We start from the raw sequence: 6,000 nt of genomic DNA, 5'->3' as shown, positions 1-6,000 counted from the left end.
ATGTATCATTACAGAGTCTGTATTGTTGTTTAGTTGCTAATTGATTCTCAAAGGAAGCAGAATGATGCTGTCACTATAGTACATTAAAAATCCTTCAATTTAAGCATGGGTATTTTCGTGAAATTAAAACTGCTAGCTATTCTGTATATTTGACTGCAGAAAGCTTTTACGGAGGAGGTTATAATAAATTTTGCCTTTTATTAGCCGAAAAAAGGAAATCTGTGCAAGTTTTCAGGACTGAGATGCTTTTCCACTTAAAAAAAAAATTATACTCTGCTTTTAACTGTTGAAGAACTTGATGTATGTCACGATAAAAGCTTAATCTGGATGCTTTTAACCCGTGGTCCAAGAGGACTCATGCCCTGTAATGAGAATCTCACAGGGCTGTGCAATAAATACTTGTTTTAAAAATGGTTTCATCTGTCTTGAGTCTTTACCAGGTAATCCTGTTGTTAGTGTCTGTGTGGTAATGAATGCTGTGATATAATGGAAACTTCCACAAATAAAGCGTCCTTACTTTAAAAACTGAGCCTGGTGTCGATTTTTTTACAGGTACATTATTTCTGCGAATGGGTTTATCAGCAGTACAACAACATTACAAGACAAGCTAAGCCATAAAAAGGATTAAGTGGTGCTGTGTAATACCGATTAAGTAACAGAGCGATACAGGCGAGCTGTGAGTAACTAGTTCTGCCAAGTCTTCTGAAACAACACAGTCATAAAAGTTTACTTTCCTTGCAGACCCGACTCTTTCCTCTGGGACCTTCTCTAACTGTTCAAACGTGAGCTATTCTACGGTCGCTAAATTCTGCCTCCGTTAAAAACAGTCATCAACAACAAAAATCCTTTTTGGGTCTTCCTGTTTTAATAATGCTTCTGTGATATGCAGTTCAATTCGCGGCTGCCACTTCCCCTCGGGTGTGATTCTTAACCTCTTCGGGTTCCTTACCTGTAAAATGAGGGTAACAAGGCTACCTGAAAAGGCCAATGTGAGGATCAAAGAGATAATGCCTAAAATTCCTTAATACAGTACCAAGCCCATTTTAAGCACAGAAAATCTTAACTGTTATTAAGGGAGATAATGGACAAATCATTTTCCCCAATAATAAATATGTTATGAGCAAGAGACCTGCATTTGTCTTTTAAATCTACAGAGACACTTCAAGTTTTATTTTTATTACAACACTGAAGAGTGGCAGATACCCCCAGGAATATCGTATAATGCCGTGCCCTGAAATTTAAGATTGGTGCAAAAGGAGATTTCAGATACACATACATTTAAAATGCTTTTTATCAATGACTTGGGTTATTTGCCCAAATAATATACTTAATGTCACGAATATTCCCAAACTGGAGTTGACTCGCTGACGATCCTTTACCTGTCAGCTGCTTACAAGAATGGTCAGCCAGCTCAATTTTTATGTGAGAAATTAGTTTCAGAAGATAATTTCATCCATATTACTTGAAATGCTTTTCATATGGGCTATGGAGTGTTATAAATTCTAATTTAATATAAGGCAAAGGAAAAAGGGGGGGGGGGGAGAAGTCTGTGGATTTCACACAAGGAATCCATTCCACATTGTTTTCACTAGTTTTTCCAAGACCCTGAGGGAATCCAACAATAGGTTATATCAAGTGCAATTAGAATCATAATGCAGAAGCCAGTAAATTAAGACAGATGTTGATATTTCAAAAACTAGTCTGTTGTCCTTATATTTGGACACAATTCATGAGATGCGTTAGGAAGAAACAGCGTCTCCTCTTCAATGCATCACAATTATTTTCAGAAAACGGGAAGAATCACCCACCTATCAGTGCAACTCCAAAATCTCACCCCGAACCCTGATTCTACAATAGGATGACCGTAGATTACATAACTGTACCCAAACCTGGAACCCTAGATTTTAAGTGTTTAAACTTCACTTTGCCTGTCACCTTTCCGGGCTGTGCTGCAAACAGGTGTGGGCTGGAGTGGGGTGCCTTGGGGAGGAGGCCGGGGACAACATGGGTAATAGGCTGAGAAGCACCGAGCAACGCTTTGTTATTAGACATCAGTGTGCTGTTACCGACAGAGCGAAACTGCCTTTGCTTCGGGAGGGCCTCTCTGCTCCGGCTGGAGAAAACTGGAGAAGGAGGAACCACCGTGGACGTGGGCTGGGGAGGGGGCAGGGTGTCAGCGATGGAAACAGCTCCTGTGGAGGAAGCAAGCTGATGGCAGGCAAGCGGCCCAGGGAGGCAAGCCGAGGGAGAGCAGAGGCACCAGTTCCTGAGCATTTCCTAGAAAACTACTCTTCGGTTTTCTGTCAAAACAGAGAGTAGCAGTGGAGGGACCAGCCCCAGAGGACCTCTTCGGCAAAAGAAACTCTGACTTTGGGAGGTATATTTTTATTTATTATCACAACACAGACTATAAATTTAAAAGCCGATTTGAGTAATTTCCCCGAGGAAGAAAGCTGACCCCATTCCTACGGCTGCCCTGCCCTCCCAGTGCTAAGTGTGCCACAACACGTTTGGAATGCTTTCTTAAAAGTTCCAGATCATTCGACGACTCCCACTTCAGCAAGTCTTTCAGTGCTGGAACTCGGGCTTATGTCGGAGGGCGGGCGGGCAATGGGCAGGCCTGGCAGCAGCTGTGAGGCTGGCCCCCACCCCAGGAGGCTTGGGGCAGGTGGAGGTGGAGCGGGAGGTAATGACCGTTCGGAGACAACCTATTTAAGCCACTGTTTGTTCTATAATAAAAATGACTCGGTGGCTCTGAGCATGAACTCTCAAAGGGAGGGTGCTGCAGGAGGCAGGTGGAGACTTTGTTTTAACCAAATGAACCAACAGGAGCTTGGGGCTTTGTTGTGAGGAGGGCGGGCTTTGCAGTGGGCCTTCCTCCCTTCCTCAGGCTTGTTTGCTCATAAGGCAACTGCTGCCCCTGAGGGACTCTGTGGATGAGGCAGCTGCAACAGAGGACACAGGGTCAAGGATTGGGAAGGGCTAAGCATAACTCAGACACTTCAGGAAGGGGCTGAACGGAACACAGTTATGTGAGCCACCTTCCAAAACACACAGGTACATAGCACGTTGTCTCCCTTCTGTTATGCACATGTTTTCACAACAGCAGGAGCAAAATAACACCCACACCATATCCTAAAGGGCCCAGAGTCTGAGCTGTGGCAACTGTCAGAAGCAATGATTTCCCAGGGCCCCGGGGAGAGGAATCTCATAGGCCTCTGGAGAGGAGAAGCCCAGCTGAACCCAGTCCCCAGGGAGCCTCTCGTTGCTGCCCCAGAGACACCAACCTTCTCCGAGATTGCACGGGCATCAGGATGCGTGTGGATGCTGCAGGGGAATGTTAGCGTCACAAACCCTGAGCCTCGCCCCATAACCTTCCCCCCAACGCCAATCTGGAATGATTTTTAATATGTGCTATTTGCTTATTTCAGGGAAAAGAGTCAATCTAGGTGCAAGAGGAGGGCAAAGAGAGTCCAGAACATTGGAGCAATAAAAGTGAGGTCAGACAAAACCGTGGAGTCTCAAAGCTTTCCTACAGGCAGGGTTTCCGTATGGATTTTTACACCAAACAAAAGACAAACGACCCATTTGGTCCCGGGAATCACAGGGAGGGCAGCTCTGGTGGCGGAGCTGGGCTGTGGAGGGGTGTTCTCATAGTGTCTGCGGCTGCGGGTTGGAACTGCCCCCCCAGCCCCCCAGTCTCCGGGCGTGCAAGGCTAGTGATTGGAGGACTCAGTCTCTGTCGGCCATCTCTCTGAAGCCGATTCCTGGCTCAGAGAATCTCCCTGCTGGAGAGATAGGGAGTCTTCTGCAGGTCTCTCCTGCAAGCTGCCTCGCCCGCTTTGTATTGTCTCCTGGCGTTTGCGTGCGCCCTGCTTGCATCTAATGTATATTTATTCTCAAGGACTGGGAGCCTCAGCGGGCAACTGAAATTTAAGTGAGTGAATGGCACAGCGGTACTGGGGAAGATTCATTATCTGTACATTTCTAGGTTATTTGACGTGGGAGATTTTAAGCAGTTTATGTGGCGAGGAGAAGGCAAAATGACAATGCGCAAACCTCCTATGATATGCAAAAAACATGCAGCCGACACAGAATTGCCGTTTATTAGATAATAAATGTGATGCCAGATTTTTCTAAAGAGCACCAGGGGAAATAAATACTCAAGGTATGGGCCAAAGTCCAAGGGCCAGCGCTGAGTCCTGCCCGTGGCTCTGGCCACCTCCTAGGGGCTCCACTCCTCTAGATGAGATTTGGTTCTCTTCACTGCAGCATTATGAAGCAGGGACACTAAGACGACTCCTTTGAACATGAAAAATAGAAAGAAACCCCTTTTTAATCTTTGTTTTTATGGCTGCAAACATGATTACATAGAGGAAAATCAATCCCTATGGAACACGATAGATAATACAAAGTAATTGATTGGCCTTTATCATTTTCCGTTACGATATTAAAATAACACCATAATATCAAGCGGCAGCCACTGATACATAAAGGAAAACAGGAGCTGATTATGTCTAAGGGTAATCAGGTCAGGGAAGTGTGAAGGTAAGATAAATAAGGTAAATACAAAAATGGAAAAAGGCTTAAAAAAAGCAAAAGGGAGTTGGTGGCAAAGAGTCTACATAATAGAAGGGAGATCTGATGTTGGGAATATCATTAAGCAATAAGCCACGAGAGACAGTCTATTGCAGCTGTGTGATTGCAGCAGGTCTCGGTTGGTGTCCCAAGCCATCGGGGCCAAAGCTGAGTGACTTTAACTTCTCAGGAAGTGCAGTAATCCTTTCAGAATACAATGCCTGCAGCCTGACTGCTATCAGGCTATGAAATTTAGAAAATAAAATAGGGGAAGCATTCAGCAATTGGTATTTCCCAGGCACTGATGCCACCAGCATGGCATCACAAGCAGCCACTTAGAAAACCTGCATTTGCAGCCAACTTCCCAAACTGCCAGAGACCAGAGCAGCTTTGTCAAAACCCCAAATGCCATGGTTTGTGTCCTAATGGCAAGTAACTGAGGCAGAGCCGTTGAGAAAAATTGCATCAAAAGAAGGCCTAGGTACATTATTCTGTGTTCTCGCCTATTTCCTCTTTCCGTGTACATTTATTCTCTCAACATGTATTCATATTGACAAATACACGCATAGAAGTTATTAATTATACCATTTTACACACCTATACATATATATACACACATATATATTTTACATATGTATGTGTGTGTTAAATAACACAAACACATACATGCTTCATGTCTGATCAATAAATAAATACATTAGGAGCTAGTTCATTAAAAATATACCAGATATTTGTTTTGGTCCCTGTGTCACTACCTAAAATGCTTCTAATTTAGATTTCTTAGCACAATGTCATACATGTGTTAAGCAACCATCACAAATAACCCTGTTGTGGCTGGAAGTCAGTTTTTATATTCACATTTAAAACACAGTATAAAAATGTCATGCCCACCAGAGTGATCCAGCCTTTTGGCTAAGCAGCAATCAGGAATATAGCTTAAGGTGGTGAAATAAATCACCGTATGGGCTGTGAGTATTAGAGCACTGGTTAGCTGTGATACCCTCAAGAGATGTGGGAAGTGGTTGTTTACTCAGCAGAAGGACTCCAGATAGTATAGAATTTGTTCTTAACTTTTCTAAATCCTGGGGAGTTGAACTTACTTGTTCATTCATTCACTTATTCATCCCACTAATTGAAGGCCTATTACAGGTCTAGAACTGAACTTGGTGCTGAGGTGGCAGACATGATCTCAAGGGGCATACAGGCAATTAGGGAACATTGCTATATTTGAACAAATATATGAAAAGGTCCTAGTAGATAAGACACAGTTGCTATGAAACACAGGGCAAACAGAAGGCAGGGAAAGGATTCACAGAGGTAGGTATGGATGGAAAGATCATTTATAGACAGAAAAGATGAGGAAGGGCATTTTAGGCAGCATGACATTCATATAAATGGTCCAAAGACATAAAGAGGGGCAAT

The 6,000-nt window shown here is 43.7% G+C and overlaps 1 long non-coding RNA gene across 3 annotated transcripts in view; it reads left to right on the top strand.

Annotated features, from left to right (window-relative positions):
• Positions 1-2,083: 2,083 nt before the first annotated feature.
• LOC128313909 (uncharacterized) overlaps positions 2,084-6,000 on the top strand; it is a 44,648-nt gene continuing 40,731 nt past the window's right edge. For all 3 annotated transcript variants that reach the window (XR_008295006.1, XR_008295007.1, XR_008295005.1), the window contains exon 1: positions 2,084-2,377. This is a non-coding gene — a long non-coding RNA (uncharacterized LOC128313909). The remainder of the gene's footprint in view (positions 2,378-6,000) is intronic.

This window comes from Acinonyx jubatus, chromosome C1, assembly GCF_027475565.1.
Source record: "Acinonyx jubatus isolate Ajub_Pintada_27869175 chromosome C1, VMU_Ajub_asm_v1.0, whole genome shotgun sequence".
Taxonomy (NCBI): Eukaryota; Metazoa; Chordata; class Mammalia; order Carnivora; family Felidae; genus Acinonyx; species Acinonyx jubatus.
The sequence above is the reverse complement of the archived record's forward strand: the minus strand, read 5'-3'. Positions and strand labels throughout refer to the sequence as shown.